A 16,443-nucleotide genomic window follows, 5' to 3' on the forward strand; every position below is an offset into this window, starting at 1 on the left:
ATAGCAGCCAGCCGAAGAGGCAACGGAAGGACCGGCGCCCGATCGTGCTCCGCACCCTCAAGGAGGAAGTTACTGAAGTGGACTCCAACGGGAATCCAACGGCGCCCGAACGAATAGTCAAGGGGTACTCGCTTCAGCTTGGGTGCATTGTCCGGAGCACCGTCTCGATCAACACCGAGAACCTAAGGCATCCTGACCGAGGGAATTTGCGCCACCTCCTCTTCACGAAGCTGCACGAACGATACAAGTTCCCCGCTGAATTCGAAAACACAAGCCTCAAAGGGAATAAAGTGAACAATGCTGCCCTCACGAAGATGAGCAAGGCCCTGTCTACTTGGAAAAGCAATGTGAAGAGAATGATCGAGAAAGGTGAGAGTTATGAGAAGATCAAGGAGAAAAATCCTTCGATCACCGAAGATGACTACAACGACTTCAAGATCAATTGCTCGAGCACCGCAAGCTCCCAATCAAGTGAGTGGGGGAAACAAATGCGGGAGCTGAACATAGGGGAACACACACTCGGTCCCGGCGGTTACAGAGTGGCGGAGCCTATATGGGACAAGGAGGAGGCGGACCGTGTCGAGCAAGGCCTACCGCCCCTCTTCGATAAATACGGTGACAAGCAGACCAGGAACTTTGTCAGGGCCCGGTACAAGAAGGACCCGAAAACAAAGGAGCTTACCACGGATCCGAAGACCAGGCGGCTTGAGCTTGTTCTGGTAAGGAATACACCCCCGCGTAATTAGCTCCATATGGTTGCATTCTAATTAATGAAGCTGAATTTCTAAATGGTTCACATTCCTTCCGCAGGCGACTGAAAGCAGTAGCGCGGGGTCGACTAAGAGCAACCCTTGGGACACCACTCTAAATAGGGGGTTGAATATAATGAAGAACAAGGATAAGCTCAGTAAGCCGACGTCAGCTGGTCGTGTGGCCGGCAAAGGCTTGTCGACAAAATGGGGGTCATACTATACCGCTGGTGTGCGGAAGGAGAAAAAGACCAGCTCGGAAAGCTAGGCGCGAGAGGTTCAAGAACTCAAGGCACAGGTGGCGCGGATTCCGGAGATTGTCCAAGAGCAAGTGGAACAACGACTCGGAGCGACGATCACCGCCCTTGTGCCTACCTTGATCTCGGGGTTGAGTGCGTGGATTGCGGGCGGCCAACAGGGGCCGCCCCCGATTCCTAGCTTCACGGCCAGCAACTCGCATAATGCGATGGCGGGGCCATTGGTGCCTCCGGCGGAGGCGGCATTGGTGTCTCCAACGCCGGCACGGGAGCTTAATGCACCCGGGTGTACGCCGGCCGGCACCTCTTCAGCAAGCGGCCGCTCCGTCAACTGCACGCCCGCCGTTGGCGTTGCCTCGACATTAGCCGAGCTCGACGCCATCATCACGGTAACTAATTAAGCCTCTCTCGGCCGAGGACTTCATCTCCTTGCCTTTGACTGGGCATCCCTGACGCCCTACATGTTTTCGCAGGGCGCCGCCGACGTTCCGTGCACTCTCCTCCACTTCGTGAACAACGAGTTGGTCGATGTCGCCAAGGGCAAAATCGTTCAACCGGGCAACCCCTTGTTCCACGGTACCCAGATGCCACCCAACTTGTTTAGGGTTCAATTGGTTCGGGTGCTGCCAGGCTGCGACGACTTGTTACCTCCGATTCGACCCGTCGGGGCCGACGATGATGACGTGATGACCCTCAGCGCCTGCCTGAGCTGGCCCCTACTTTGGCCGAAGAGCCAGATTCGTTTGGGGGCGGGGGACACCACCCCAAAAACAACACCGCCAGTCGTGCCGGCGCCAAGTCGGCCCCATGGCAAGACCGCCGTAACGGTGCCGGACATCCCTATGCCACTGGATCCAAACATGCATATGGCACAGGATCAGAACGACGACGACGACGACGACGATGATACATTTGGCAACGTCGATCAGTACTTTGCCGAGCATGGGTACGATGGCGACTTCATGGGGCCTCCTTCTCAAGAACCAAACCCAACAAAAGAAGTGTGCGATCTAGCTCGTACCGCGGAGAAGCCAAGTTGCAACAGGCGCCGTCTGGCGTTCAGCTCTCAGGAGACGCCTCCAGCTGCCGACTTCACCGAGCCTCAGATAGGCGAGGTGTGAAATATTATCAGTCCCAACACACTCAAGAAGGCGGTCTGTGAGCAGAACTCGGTCCCATTACAGGAGAAGAAGAAGGCACGCAAAAGAAAGACTAAGAAGGGTGCGAGCCAGCCGGCACCGAGTATGATCCGTGCTCAGGACAGGCCACCTTCACCGCAGGATATCTCGAGGATGGTGCATGTGGCGAGTAGGGCGATGCTACCGACAAATATGCTCAATGCTGCAACCGGTGCTATGCGGAGTCTGCATGACAGTGTTCTTGCTTTGGAGAAGCGGCGTCTCAGGGAGAAGGATGTGGCATACCCGGTTTTCGCGGCCAAGGTGCCAGAGGGCAAGGGCTTTGTGGATAACTCCATCGGGCGTACGATCGTCCTGCGTTTTGATGACATCCACGCTATGTTGAACCTTCATCCGCTGCACTACACCTTCGTTCGGCTATTTTCGCTGAGTATGGAGATGCGGATCATTCGCGACAAGACCCCGGACATCGTGATAGTCGACCCCTTCTACATGCGTGCCAAGATCTTGGGCAGCGCTGGGGACCGGCAAGTCGCGAGTTCTTACCTCGAAGGCGTCATTCTGGCAAACCAAGATAAGGATAACTTCCTCGTGCCTTACTTTCCCGAGTAAGTCCTCCCCTCAACCGGCCCGTAACATATGAATTCTTACTTTTCGATCGTTTTTCTTTTAACATTCCGTGTTTTCTGCAATGACACACGTTGCACGCTCATCCTCCTAAGCCCCAAATATTCCATGGCCACGTATTTCGACCCGGACCGTCAGTCGAACGTAGACTACACAAATGTCAAGAAGGTTCTTGATGATGTTCTCCCCGGCTACGCCCAATCTGGAGGCACCTTCACCAGGCCTATTCGTAAGTACGGCAAGCACGTGTTCTCCCACAATACGACGTTCTGCTGCGTCAAGCAGCCGCCTGGCGGTCAGAAGGGTGCCTACTACGCCATCCATCACATGCGGGCGATCGTACGGGACCATCATCAACTTCTGCTACCGAGTAAACTCAAAGATTGGGCCGCGAGCGTGTCGGCAATCCAGGACGCGGACCTCCGACAAGAATTCTTTCGCATCTAGTCGGAGTTTGCGGAAATCATCCATCAAGATGTCCTTCGTACCTCGGGGCAGTTCTACCTTAGAAATCAACCGTCCAACAGTGACATCGACACAATGCTACAAATGCAGGATGACAACGCCCGTTCTTTCATGACTCCCACGATAGACGGCGGCTTCATCCACGCTCCGGTCCCTTGAGTCGAGTTGTCTAGTTCTGAAACATCGATTGGCTCATGTTGTAATTAAACTTTAATGAACTTGTAGTATGTCTCTTTGGTTTCGAGAGTCGTTCAACTTAGATGTAATCGATGCTATTAATGTCTTCCTTTTCTCTTCCGATCGTTCTGTTGCATAATTATATATTGCTTATGTATTGTCTGTGAATTGGTACTAACGTTTCGTTTGGCTAGTGCATAGCGATGCCGACGTATGTCGTGTACAAGGGTAAGGTTCCCGGAGTCTACGATGACTGGGAGGAGTGTCGGAGACAGGTTCACCGATTCAGCGGTAACAGTTACAAAGGGTACACCACTAGGGCCGAGACCGAATCTAGATACGCCCGCTATCTAGCGGGAGAGGGGAGGGAGCGTTGGAGGAACCGGATGAAGACGAGTTTCATCGTGATGATGCTCATCGTGATGACCGCAACTCTTTTCTATGTGATGGTAGTTTAGATGATCGATATCGACTTGTAATGTGAAGACAAACTCGCTACTCGCGGTCTCGAGACTTGTAATATAATGTTCTATCTTTGTTCGGTCTTTTTAATTCGGAGACTAATATGATGAATTGTATTCAAAGACTAATCTTCTATTGTATTCGATGAATCTGTTGTTGATGTGTGCTGTCTATATTTTGTCAAACTATACATTTTGTAACCTGTGCAAAAAAAAAGAAAATAAAAAGATAAAAAAAACCTAATATTCATACTAATGGCGCATCACAGGACAGTGCGCCATTAGTATGACAGTGCATACTAATGGCGCATCACTGGGTAGTGCGCCATTAGTATGCTGCGGTTACTAATGGCGCATCCAGTGGTGGTGCGCCATTAGTATGCCAAAGCACCTGGGTATACATGGCCCCTGGGAGGCATACTAATGGCGCACGCTGGCCTATACTAATGGCGCACCCGCGGTGCGCCATTAGTATACCAGATACTAATGGCGCACCAGGTGGCGTGCTGTTAATGGCGCACCACAGATGCGCCATTAATGGCCATATTAGGTGCGCCATCAGTAGGGGTTTTTCTAGTAGTGTACCGTCGACCTCCTCCAGCCTCCACGGGCTCCTGTTCATCCACCCCTCCACCGCGCGCTACTCCATCGGCTACTGTTCAACCACCTCTCCACGGGCACCCCTCCATCGTCTACTGTTCATCCAGCCCTCCACACCACGGGGTCCAGTTCAACCACCCCTCCATGGGTACCCCTCCACCGTCTACTGTTCATCCAGCCCTCCACACCACGGGGTCCTATTCATCTAGAGGCAACGCCACTGCTCACTGTTCATCCAACCCCCCCTCCCCCGGCAACGCTCACTGTTCATCCCAGAGGCAGCATCGATCGGCTTCAGTTAGCAGCAGTAGCAAAGGAATCGCTCGATCGGGTTCAGTTAACAGCCATCGATCGATTGCTCAGGTTCAGTAACGCGTAGCCTGCAGTGCAATCGCTCGGGTTCAGTTAGAGCCCAACGCCTCACTCGGGTTCAATTAGAGCCAACGCCTCACACACACGCGCGTACGTGTACGAGAGAAATGCGCGTCGCTCGGCCCCCGACCTCCCACCGTAACCGGGAACTCCCCGAAATTTCCTCGCCCTCGCTTCTACCACGGTTTTTCTGTCATGGACGGCCCAAAGAATGTCATGCAGCTGCGTCTCCGGCCCGCCCAGGACAAAAGCCCATTTTCTGTCATGATTTTTTGTGATAGAAGTAGGAGCCCACCACATCTATGATGATACCGGGTTTTGTCACAATTATCATCATAGAAGTGTCATATGTATGATAGAAAATAAATTCGTTCGGCCCAAAATGTCATGGATGTGTCTTTTTTTGTAGTGATGGATCTGGTGGTAACCCAACCTCAAGTCGAGTTTAGAGAACATTGATGAACCAGCCAGTTGATCACACAGATCATTGACCCGAGGAAGGGGATATTTGTTCTGAATTGTAGCTTGGTTGATAGGAAGATAGTCTTGGACCAAACGGTTCGTTCCATCCTTCTTCTTGACGAAGAGAGAAGGTGCTCCCCAAGCAGAGGAACTTGGACGAATAAAACCCTTGCGAACATATTTGTCGATTTCCTTCTTAAGTTCAAGGAGCTCATGAGGTGTCATCTTGTAGGGTCGTTTGGCAATAGGAACGGTGCCTGGTTTGAAGTCGATGACGAACTTGACAGCACGGGTAGGGGGTATTGCTGGAAGTTCTTCTGGAAAGACATCTAGGAAGTCGCGAACAACTGGAATCTTTTCAATTCCCTCAAGAGGTGCTACGTTCAACGCATTCAGGAGATAGAGTCGGGCTTCGGCATTTTGAACCAGACAAGCATTTTAGCTTACTATCTCATCGGAAGGATGTAGGAGATGAACGACTTTGGTGGCGCAAATGATAGAAGCAGTATGTGCTTTCAACCATTCCATTCCCAGTATGAGGTCGATATTGGAAGACTCTAGAATAATGGGAGAAACAAGGAATTCCAACCCTTCAATCTCAATGGGAACGTCGTGACCAATCATGGTAGTTTGATATCGGCCCGCAGGGGTGCGTACCACTATTGGGGAGTTCATGGGTTCGCATCGAATGTCGTGTGCATATGTAAAATTTTCTGACATGAATGAATGTGATGCTCCTGAATCGAATAAAAATGAAGCTGGAGCTGAATTAACAAGGAGAGTACCCATCACAGTAGCAGGCTGGTCCTGAGCTTCATTCAGATCAATGTTGTTAGCCTGCCCACGACCATAAGGTCGGGTGTCGGTGTCAAAACCGGCGGATCTCAGGTAGGGGGTCCCGAACTGTGCGTCTAGGCGGATGGTAACAGGAGACAAGGGACACGATGTTTTTACCCAGGTTCGGGCCCTTTCGATGGAGGTAAAACCCTACTCCTGCTTGATTAATATTGATGATATGGGTAGTACAAGAGTAGATCTACCACGAGATCAGAGAGGCTAAACCCTAGAAGCTAGCCTATGGTATGATTGTTGTTCGTCCTACGGACTAAAACCCTCCGGTTTATATAGGCACCGAAGAGGGTTAGGGTTACACAGAGTCGGTTACAATGGTAGGAGATCTACATATCCGTATCGCCATGCTTGCCTTCCCCGCCAAGGGAAGTCCCATCCGGACACGGGCCGAAGTCTTTAATCTTGTATCTTCATAGTCCAGGAGTCCGGCCAAAGGCTATAGTCCGGCCATCCGGACACCCCCTAATCCAAGACTCCCTCAGTAGCCCCTGAACCAGGCTTCAATGATGACGAGTCCGGCGCGCATATTGTCTTCGGCATTGCAAGGCGGGTTCCTCCTCCGAATACTTCATAGAAGATTTTGAACACAAGGATAGTGTCCGGCTCTGCAAAATAAGTTCCACATACCACCGTAGAGAGAATAATAGTTACACAAATTCAATCTGCTGACGTATTCCATGGCGTGACATAACACCACGGCCAAGCCTTTATTCGAATCGTTTTTACTGTCCCTCCTCAGCGCGGTTAGCGAGGCAGTTTCCTTGGCACGTCTTGTCAAAGCAGAGATCGCGTCCCCTTATTCCGGGATTCTCATCAATACGGGCGTGGGTAACCCAACCGCGCCATTGATTACAGCGCTTGGGAGATAAGCAAGTTTTACCAGGCTGGTGGGGACGCATAGCTTCGTCCGTCCATATAAGGGGATAAGGATCCACCTTTTCACACACGCCTTCTTCCTCCTTCGCTCATCCATTTCCGCGCACTTGAGCTCCAGCGCCCAAGTCCGCACATCTCGCCTCAACCTTCCCTAGCCATGTCCGGAGGGGGAGGCAAGTGGATGGTCTCCTCCGTCACGGAGGGCCACATCAAAAAGCTGCGGAAGGCCGGATACTTGTCCAGCGACATCGCGCATCGGCTCCCCGACCAGGGGCAGCTTATCCCCACCCCCATGCCCTATGAGAGGGTGGTGTTCCTCACCCACTTCCTCCGCGGACTAGGTTTTCCACTTCACCCATTTGTCCGGGGGCTCATGTTCTACTATGGCCTGGATTTCCATGATCTGGCCCCGAATTTCATCCTCAACATCTCGGCGTTCATCGTCGTGTGCGAGGCCTTCATCTGCATCCAGCCCCACTTCGGCATATGGCTGAAGACCTTCAATGTCAAGCCGAAGGTAGTGGGTGGCCGCCAGGCGGAGAGAGGAGGTGCCATGGTGGGCAGGATGCCCAACGTCTTATGGCTCGAGGGCTCCTTCGTGGAGACCATAAAGGGGTGGCAATCGGGGTGGTTCTACATCACTGAGCCGCGTGACCCTATATGGGTAGCGGCCCCCAAATTTCGATCTGGCTTCCCTACACGGCTCACCTCTTAGAAAGAGACGGGCCTAACATGAGGTAATTCGGAAGAGCTGACCGTGCTCCAATCCTGCGTCAAAACCTTTGTGAACAAGAAGCTCAAGCTCGTCAACGTAGTCCAGGTCATGCTCATCCGCCGGATCCTTCCGTGCCAACAACGGGCCTTCAGCTTGTGGGAGTTTGATCCGGCACAGCACCAAACCTTGAGCAGGCTCTTCGACACTACGTACGAAGATGCCTGGAAGGTGCTATTCAAGGGCACCGAGGCTCCCGCATCCGCTACCGAAGATTGCGGATTCAGCTCGCAGCGTTAAGCTGGCGAGGTAAGCTATTTTACCCTTTACAGGACACTTGTTTTCCATAGTTTGACTCTATGCGGGATCTAAACTCCCCTACCTTTGACAAGCCTGGCAAAAGACGTCCGCTCAGGTTGACTGTCCGGATCCCTTGCCAGAAGACCCAGCGGACGCCCGATTGACGGGGCTGCTGGTTCCGGCACCTCACGTGGTGCCGGAGAAAAAGGCCAAGAAGAAGGCCACGGGAACCCGAAAGAGTTCCCGGCGGCAGGTGTTATCGGACTCATCGTCCGATGACTCCGAGGTGGACTCCTCCGCGAAGACGAGGAGGAGGAAAAGGAGGCCTCTCCCCCAGCGGGGGAAGAGAAGAAAAGGAAGGCCGCCCCAACTGGGGAGGCCGGAGGGTCCAAGAAGGGAAGAACCCTTCCTCTGGACTACTCCACCAACGCCGACGACGGCGAAGAGGAGTGGCCACCAAGGGCTAAGCCCCTGGCGAAATGGTAAGTGTCCGGATACCAGAATAACTCATGGCGTTTCATTAGTCGCACAGAATCTCCTAACGCCGAATATAACCCTGCAGCCCGCCCAAGGACGGGCTCGACACTTCAACGAGTGGCTCCCTGGCTTCATCGGACGTGAATAGCACTTCATTTCCGGCCGCCTCCTCTCCTCGCGCTGCGGATGACGACGAGGTGGGGTCCCAAAAGGGGCCCAGCCAGGAGGAGGGGGTCCCGGAGGCGCCGCAAGGCAACCTCCCAGACTCTGGGCACAAGGGGGATCAAACCCCAAAGGGCTCTAAGTTCGGCCCTGGGCCAGACTCCGCACCGGAACCTTCAGTGGTTCCGGAGTCCGGTAGGCAGCCTCTTCGTAAGAAGGGCGAGACTGCGACACCGGTGACCTCCGTCCAACCGGAGGCAGAGGATAATTTGCTGGAGGCGCTTAACAGCGCCTCCATCGACGAGGAGCACTGCACTGTTATGAGTGTGGTGATCCAGAAAGTTCAGTCCGCCAAGAGCGGGCTGACTGAAGCCTGTGCCAGCCTTCTAACAGGCTTTGAGGTATGTATTTAAGATATGTAAAAATATTACCGCATAGACAGTAGCCCCTGATGCTCAGTTTGGTGTTCGGAAAGAAAAGCCGAACTGAGGATCTAAAAAGATGTACGCAGGAGTCTAACATAAGTATGTCAATATGGGGAATGCAGGCTGCACTGCTGACCTCTGCCACACTGACTGCGGAGGTCAATGCATTGAAGCAGAGCCTCGAGCGGTCCGAGAACAAGCTCGGCCTTGCCAAAAAGCAACTCGAGGACAAGGAAGGTAAGTAATACCTTACGGAAATATATAAAAGATGTGGTTGCAAAAAATGACAGGAATAACATGAGAATTGCAGGGGCCACGAACGAGATGGCAACCCCAAAGGAGGCGGTGTCCAAGGCCGAAAGCAACGCGGCCGTGGAGCGCACTGAGCGAGAGAAGCAGGAGGCGCGGGTGGTGGAGGTGCGGCAAGAGCTCCAGGCTCTCGTGAAAAACACGAGAGTTTGGAGCGTGACTCAAAGACTTGAGAGTCCGAGCTCGCCTCGGCTCTTGAGAGCGCCAAAGCCGCTAAGGCGGAAGCCCAGAAATCCCTCCAGGAAATTGAGGCAATGAAGAAGATAGCGGCGGGTAAGGCATTCTTCATGCAAAGCAAGCACGTGAAAGTGAATTACTTGTTACTTACCCGAATCCGGAGCTCTCCAGGAGCATTCGCAGATCTTCCATGCAGTGTGTCTGACGCTGCCGCATTCTACCGGGCCGAGGAGGGGAGCTCGACGGAGAAGGTGTTCTGGTCTCAGTATGCTGAGGCCGGACACCCGGTGCCCTTGAGCGACTAGCTGAAGCAGTTGGTCGAGCTCCATAAGGTGGTCGAACAGGCCATGAAGGGCCTCATAGTTCAGCTGTGGCCTAAGGAAGCCATGCCTGGGAGCTATTTCGGGCTGGTGAGGCGGCTGGTGGACGCCTGTCCATGGATTGAAGTCATTAAGCGCTCCGTCTGTATCAAGGTGCCCGTAGGGCCCTTGCTCGTGCTAAAGTGCACTAGGACAAGATGGACGCTGAGAAGCTTGTGACAGATGCTCCACCGCCGGGCAGGGAGTATCGCAAGCCTGAAATGTATTATGCGGGCATCCTGAAGGGTGCCCGCCTTATAGCGGGTGAATGCTCCAAAGATGTAATTTTTGAGTAAACTCGCATTTGTTATCTTGTACGCTTGAAAACTTGTTCATATGCGCTAAGCAACGCTTGTGAATTTAAAATATTACCTTTTGTGCGATCGTTTATTAAATTTGAGAGATGGCGAGTCGGCGGCTTCTGCCCCCATGCCACGAGTGCTGGGGTGTTCGGGATAAACTTGAGCGCTCTTTTTCCCATTATTGGGTCCTTCGAGGGAGGCGCTCAACGCAACGAACGAGGCAACCAGACTATAATGCTTGAACACTCTAACTTAGCCATAGAATTCTATAATTTTAAATTTCGGCGAAGCCCCTAGTATTCGGAAGACTGAGTTCAGGGCGCTATCTACGCCTAGGCCGGACAAAGCCGACTCCTCGCTCTAAGCGGCATAAGTCTTTAGGGACTCGAAAAGCTCTCGAACAGCGACCGACTCTCGCCCTATCATGACGGTCAGTTTTAGCTTTCTCCACTGAGGTGCTTAACCCAGCTCAAACCGGGGCACAATCGCAGTGGTTCTCCCAGTGCTACCTTAGCCGATATAACGAAATGTAAGGTACCAAAACATGGGAGCCGGGCAAACCCAACTATTGACCCAAGACATGATTCGGAGCCGATGCATATAATGCTATAAGTTTGGGGTGCCGCACTTGCGGAAGTGTTTGGACTTATCACACCATATTTTGGGTTACTTAAGCCCCTGGTGTATTCGGCCGTACCAAAGCGTACAAATGCAACATGTCATAAGTGAACATATATAGATAAGAAAAGGAACGCAATAATAGGCAAAAGTTGTGCATTGTTTATTAAAAAAGATGCGGTAAAAGCAGAACGATACAAATAGTGCGATAAGCAAGGGACGGGACTTTTTGACATGTCCCCCTCCAGGAGCGAGCTGCGGGATGATATGTAAAACAAGTATACTGCTCGTTATAGAGCCCACTTGGACACTCGACGTAGTTTTCTGCTTCCCTGGCTGTTGCATCGTATGTTCAGCGATTCTACTGCCGGACAGGGCTTCTTGATAAAGGAGTCCTGAAAATAAGAAAAAATAATTGCAAAATCGGTAGCCCCTGGTGCGGTTGAGTCGCATTTTGGGCCTGCCTTGGTCATGCCCCTCCCCCTATGCCCATGGTATTTCCATAGCGTAATTATGTACGCGTGGTACAGGTTTCGCAATTTCGCGAGGGCTGGGGTTGGTGCCGCATTGCTACGCGTGCTCGCGACGTGCCAGGCGGTCTTGTTATAGGTTACTCCGGGCATGCTTGACGGTGTACGGACGTTTAATAGCCGGACTCCAGAATTGCCTTGAGAGGATACTTTGTACTTCCGCCGCGAGAGCCGCCGTATGCTCCTCCATTCGGAGAGAGCGTTCGGTGTTTCCGTTGACCGTAATGGCTCCTCGAGGGCCTGGCATCTTGAGCTTGAGATATGCGTAGTGTGGCACCGCATTGAACTTTGCAAATGCGGTTCGTCCGAGCAGTGCGTGATAGCCGATGCGGAACGGGACTATGTCGAAGATTAACTCCTTGCTTCGGAAGTTATCCAGGGAACCGAAGACCACTTCAAGTGTAACTCAGCCTGTACAGTTGGCCTCTACACCTGGTATGACGCCTTTAAAGGTCGTCTTTGTGGGTTTAGGCTATGCCCATTTAAAGGTCATCTATGCCCATTTTGCGCACTGTATCCTGATAAAGCAGGTTTAGGCTGCTGCCGCCGTCCATCAGGACTCTAGTGAGGTGAAATCTGTCAACGATTGGGTCTAGAACCAATGCGGCGAATCCGCCATGGCGGATGCTAGTGGGGTGGTCCCTTCGATCAAAAGTGATCGGGCAGGAGGACCACGGATTGAACTTTGGGGTGACTGGCTCCATCGCATATACGTCCCTTAGTGCACGCTTCCGCTCCCTTCTGGTATGTGGGTTGCGTATATCATGTTCACCGTCCGCACTTGTAGGGGGAAGCCCTTCTGTCCTCTATTGTTCGACGGCTGGGGCTCCTCCTCGTCGTCGCTATGCAGCCCCTTGTCATTGTTTTCGGCATTTAACTTGCCTGCCTGCTTGAACACCCAACAATCCCTGTTGGTGTGGTTGGCTGGTTTTTCGGGGTGCCATGTATCTGGCACGAGCGATCGAGTATTCGGTCCAAATTGGACGGGCCCGGAGTATTTCTTTTGAATGGATTTTTCCGCTGACTGGGTTTGGAGCCTCTGAATCCGGCATTGACTGCCGTGTCCTCAGCATTGTCGCCGTTGATGCGGCGCTTGTGCTTGTTGCGATGCGACCTGCCGTTGCTGTCCCTGGTATCCGAATTACCAGGGCTCTTGGTCATGTTGTTACTTCGAGCTAGCCAGCTATCCTCTCCCGCGCAAAAGCGGGTCATGAGTGTTGTGAGGGCTGCCATGGATTTCGGTTTTTCCTGTCCTAGGTGCCGGGCAAGCCACTCGTCGCGGATGTTATGTTTGAAGGCTGCAAGGGCCTCTGCATCCGGATAGTTGATGATTTGATTTTTCTTGGTTAGGAACCGTGTCCAGAATTGTCTGGCCGATTCCTTTGGCTGCTAAATTATGTGGCTTAGGTCATTGGCGTCTGGTGGTCACACATAGGTGCCCTGGAAGTTGTCGAGGAATGCGGCTTCCAAGTCTTCCCAACAACCAATTGACTCCGCTGGCAGGCTGTTAAGCCAATGCCGAGCTGGTCCTTTAAGCTTGAGTGGGAGGTATTTGATGGCGTGTAGATCATCACCGCGGGCCATGTGGATATGAAGGAGATAGTCCTCGATCCAGACCACAGGATCTGTTGTGCCATCGTATGATTCAATGTTTACGGGTTTGAAACCCTCAGGGATTTGATGATCCATCACTTCGTCTGTGAAGCATAGTGGGTGTGCGGCGCCTCTGTATTGGGCTATATCACGACGCAGCTCAAATGAGCTTTGTCTACTGTGTTCGGCCCGGCCGGAGTTGCCATATCCGGCGTGACGGTTATCATCACGTATCGTGGGGCGCCCACGCGATCCGTAGATTGATCTTGTTTGCCTTGCCTTGTCCTCCAATATATCCCGTAGGTCTGGTGCATTTTCCCGTGCCTTGGTACTTTTTGAGCGACGCCGGGGTGCGGCTTGAGTGGAGGGCCGAGAGGCCTCTCTGTCGCGGCCGCGAGGTGGCCGGCCGGCCGCATCATGCGCTGGTGATGTAGGTTTGGGTGCTTCCTCTTCTATTCGGGGTAGCAGCCTGCGTTTTGGATAGCTCTTGGAGGGGCGTTCGAGTTCATACTCTTCGGCCGCAAGGACTTCGGTCCATCTGTCAGCTCGCAAGTCTTGGTCAGCTCTAAGTTGTTGCTGCTTTTTCTTTAGGTTGCTTGCCGTGGCCATAAGCCTACGATTGAAACGCTCCTGTTCGATGGGATCCTCAGGCACGAAAAATTCGTTGTCGTTGAGGCTTGCCTCGTCTTTGGAGGGAGGCATGTAATTATCGTCCTCTACCTCTGTGTCTGCCGCTCTCTCCTGAGTGCTGGCTTCTCCATCCTCCTGCGCTGAATCCTGCTGGAGGGGGTTGTCTTCGGCACTGTCTGGGGTGTTATTGTCTCCGGTGCCGGAATCGCCATTTTTACTGTGGCGAGATTTAGAGCGGCGCCGCTGACGCCGGCGCTTAGGCTGTTTCTTGGAGGGGTCATCCTCCGTTTTTCCATCGCCATTCCCATCTTTTGGGATGTCCACCATGTATATGTCGTATGACGAGGTGGCCTTCCAGTGCCCTGTAGGCGCTGGTTCTTGGTCGTCTCCTGCATCGTCGTCCATACCGTCGATGTCTTCGGAGTCGAAGTCGAGCATGTCGGTTAAATAATCGATAGTGGCTACGAAGTGGGTGGTGGGTGGGTGAGGGAGTCCTGGACTAGGGGGTGTCCGGACTGCCGGACTATCATCGTCAGCCGGACTCCAAGACTATGAAGATACAAGATTGAAGACTTCGTCCCGTGTCTGGATGGGACTTTCCTTGGCGTGGAAGGCAAACTTGGCGCTACGGATATGTAGATCTCCTACCATTGTAACCGACTTTGTGTAACCCTAGCCCTCCCCGGTGACTATATAAACCGGAGGGTTTTAGTCCGTAGGACGAACAACCATTACGACAATCATACCATAGGCTAGCTTCCAGGGTTTAGCCTCCTTGATCTCGTGGTAGATCCACTCTTGTACTACCCATATCATAAATATCAATCAAGCAGGAGTAGGGTTTTACCTCCATCGAGAGGGCCCGAACCTGGGTAAAAACATCGTGTCCCTTGTCTCCTGTTACCATCCGCCTAGATGCACAGTTCGGGACCCCCTACCCGAGATCCGCCGGTTTTGACACCGACATTGGTGCTTTCATTGAGAGTTCCTCTGTGTCGTCAGCGATAGGCTTGATGGCTTCTTCAAACAACAGCGCCATCCAGGGTGAGACTTTTCTCCCCGGACAGATCTTCGTATTTGGCGGCTTCGCACTGCGGGCCAATTCACTTGGCCATCTGGAGCAGATCAAAAGCTACGCCCCTGGCCATCAGGTCAGGTTTGGAAGCCTAAACTTCGCGGCGGATATCCGGGGAGACTTGATCTTCGATGGATCCAAGCCGCAGCCGGGCATGCCGCACTATCACGATGGGCATGACCTAACTCTGCCGTCGGACAGTATCCTGGAGGCCGCACACGAATTCGCTCCGACCCATAGTCCGGAGCCGATTGCGCAGATCGAGGACGGGTGGCTGGACACCGCCTCGGGAGCCGCAACTTCGACAACGATGGAGCCGAACACTGACCTCGTCCCTTATAAAACTCGTGAGTCCGAGGTGCCGGACTCCCTACCGGACTCCGAACCTCCTGCGCCCCTGCCACTCGAATCTGATTGGGCGCCGATCATGGAGTTCACCGCTGCGGACATCTTTCAGCACTCACCCTTTGGCGACATCCTAAATTCGCTAAAGCATCTCTCGCTATCCGGAGAGCCCTGGCCGGACTACGGCCAGGATGGTTGGGATGCGGACAACGAAGAAATTCAAAGCCCACCCACCACCCACTTTGTAGCCACTGTCGACGATCTAACCGACATGCTAGACTACGACTCCGATGACATCGACGGTATGGACGACGATGCCGGAGACGATCAAGAACCAGCTCTCACCGAACACTGGAAGGCCACCCCAACCCACGACGTATATATGGTGGACACCCCAAAAGGAAGCGATAACGAGGAACAATGGGGCGCGACAAAGGATAATCCCGCCGACAAGCAGCCAAAACAGCGACGTAGACGCCACCCTAAGTCCCGCCTCGACAAAAACAGCACTCCTAATGACCCAACAATAGAGCAGGGCAAACCAGTGGACGACGAACATGCAACCAAGCAACTGTCCGAACAGGACGAATCGGATCATCAATCCATGCCCGGCGAAACCAACAGTCCAGACGACCTCACACCGGACACACCACCGGAGCATAAGAACCTTCACAAAAGACTCGTCGCCACTGCAAGAAGTCTGAAGAAGGAAAAACAAAAGCTCAAAACAGCGGAAGACATACTCAGAATGAGGTGGAGCAAGGTACTCAAGACCGCAGACAAATATGGCAATGGCCACCAAACAAAGAGCTACGCGAAGCACAAGCTGCTGCCAGAATTTGACGAGGAAGCCATAGAGCCCCCACAGTCAAAAGACAAAGAGGCCGCCTGGCCGGATAGACGGCCAGATGACAGGCCAAAAGCGACAATCGGCGCCGCATACAAGCTGACTCATGATCCTGGGAAAACAGATGGCCCAGCCAGGTCCATTTACGGTCCAAAAAAGAGGGCCCCAGGAAGCAACACAACACGCCAAGTGTTCGAAGACAGTGGCACACCCAAATACAGGGGCGCCGCACACCCACTATGTTTCACCGATGAGGTGCTGGATCATGAATTTCCAGCAGGGTTCAAACCCATAAACATAGAGGCATACGACAGAACAACAGACCCTGGAGTCTGGATAGAGGATTACATACTACACATACACATGGCTAGAGGAGATGATCTCCACGCCATAAAATATCTACCCCTCAAGCTCAAAGGGCCAGCTCGGCATTGGCTCAAAAGCCTCCATGAAGACAGTATTGCAAGTTGGGAAGAGCTTGAAGACACGTTTAGAGCAAATTTTCAAGGGACTTATGTCCGCCCTCCGGATGCAGACGACCTAAC

This window comes from Triticum dicoccoides, chromosome 5B (assembly GCF_002162155.2).
Source record: "Triticum dicoccoides isolate Atlit2015 ecotype Zavitan chromosome 5B, WEW_v2.0, whole genome shotgun sequence".
Lineage (NCBI taxonomy): Eukaryota > Viridiplantae > Streptophyta > Magnoliopsida > Poales > Poaceae > Triticum > Triticum dicoccoides.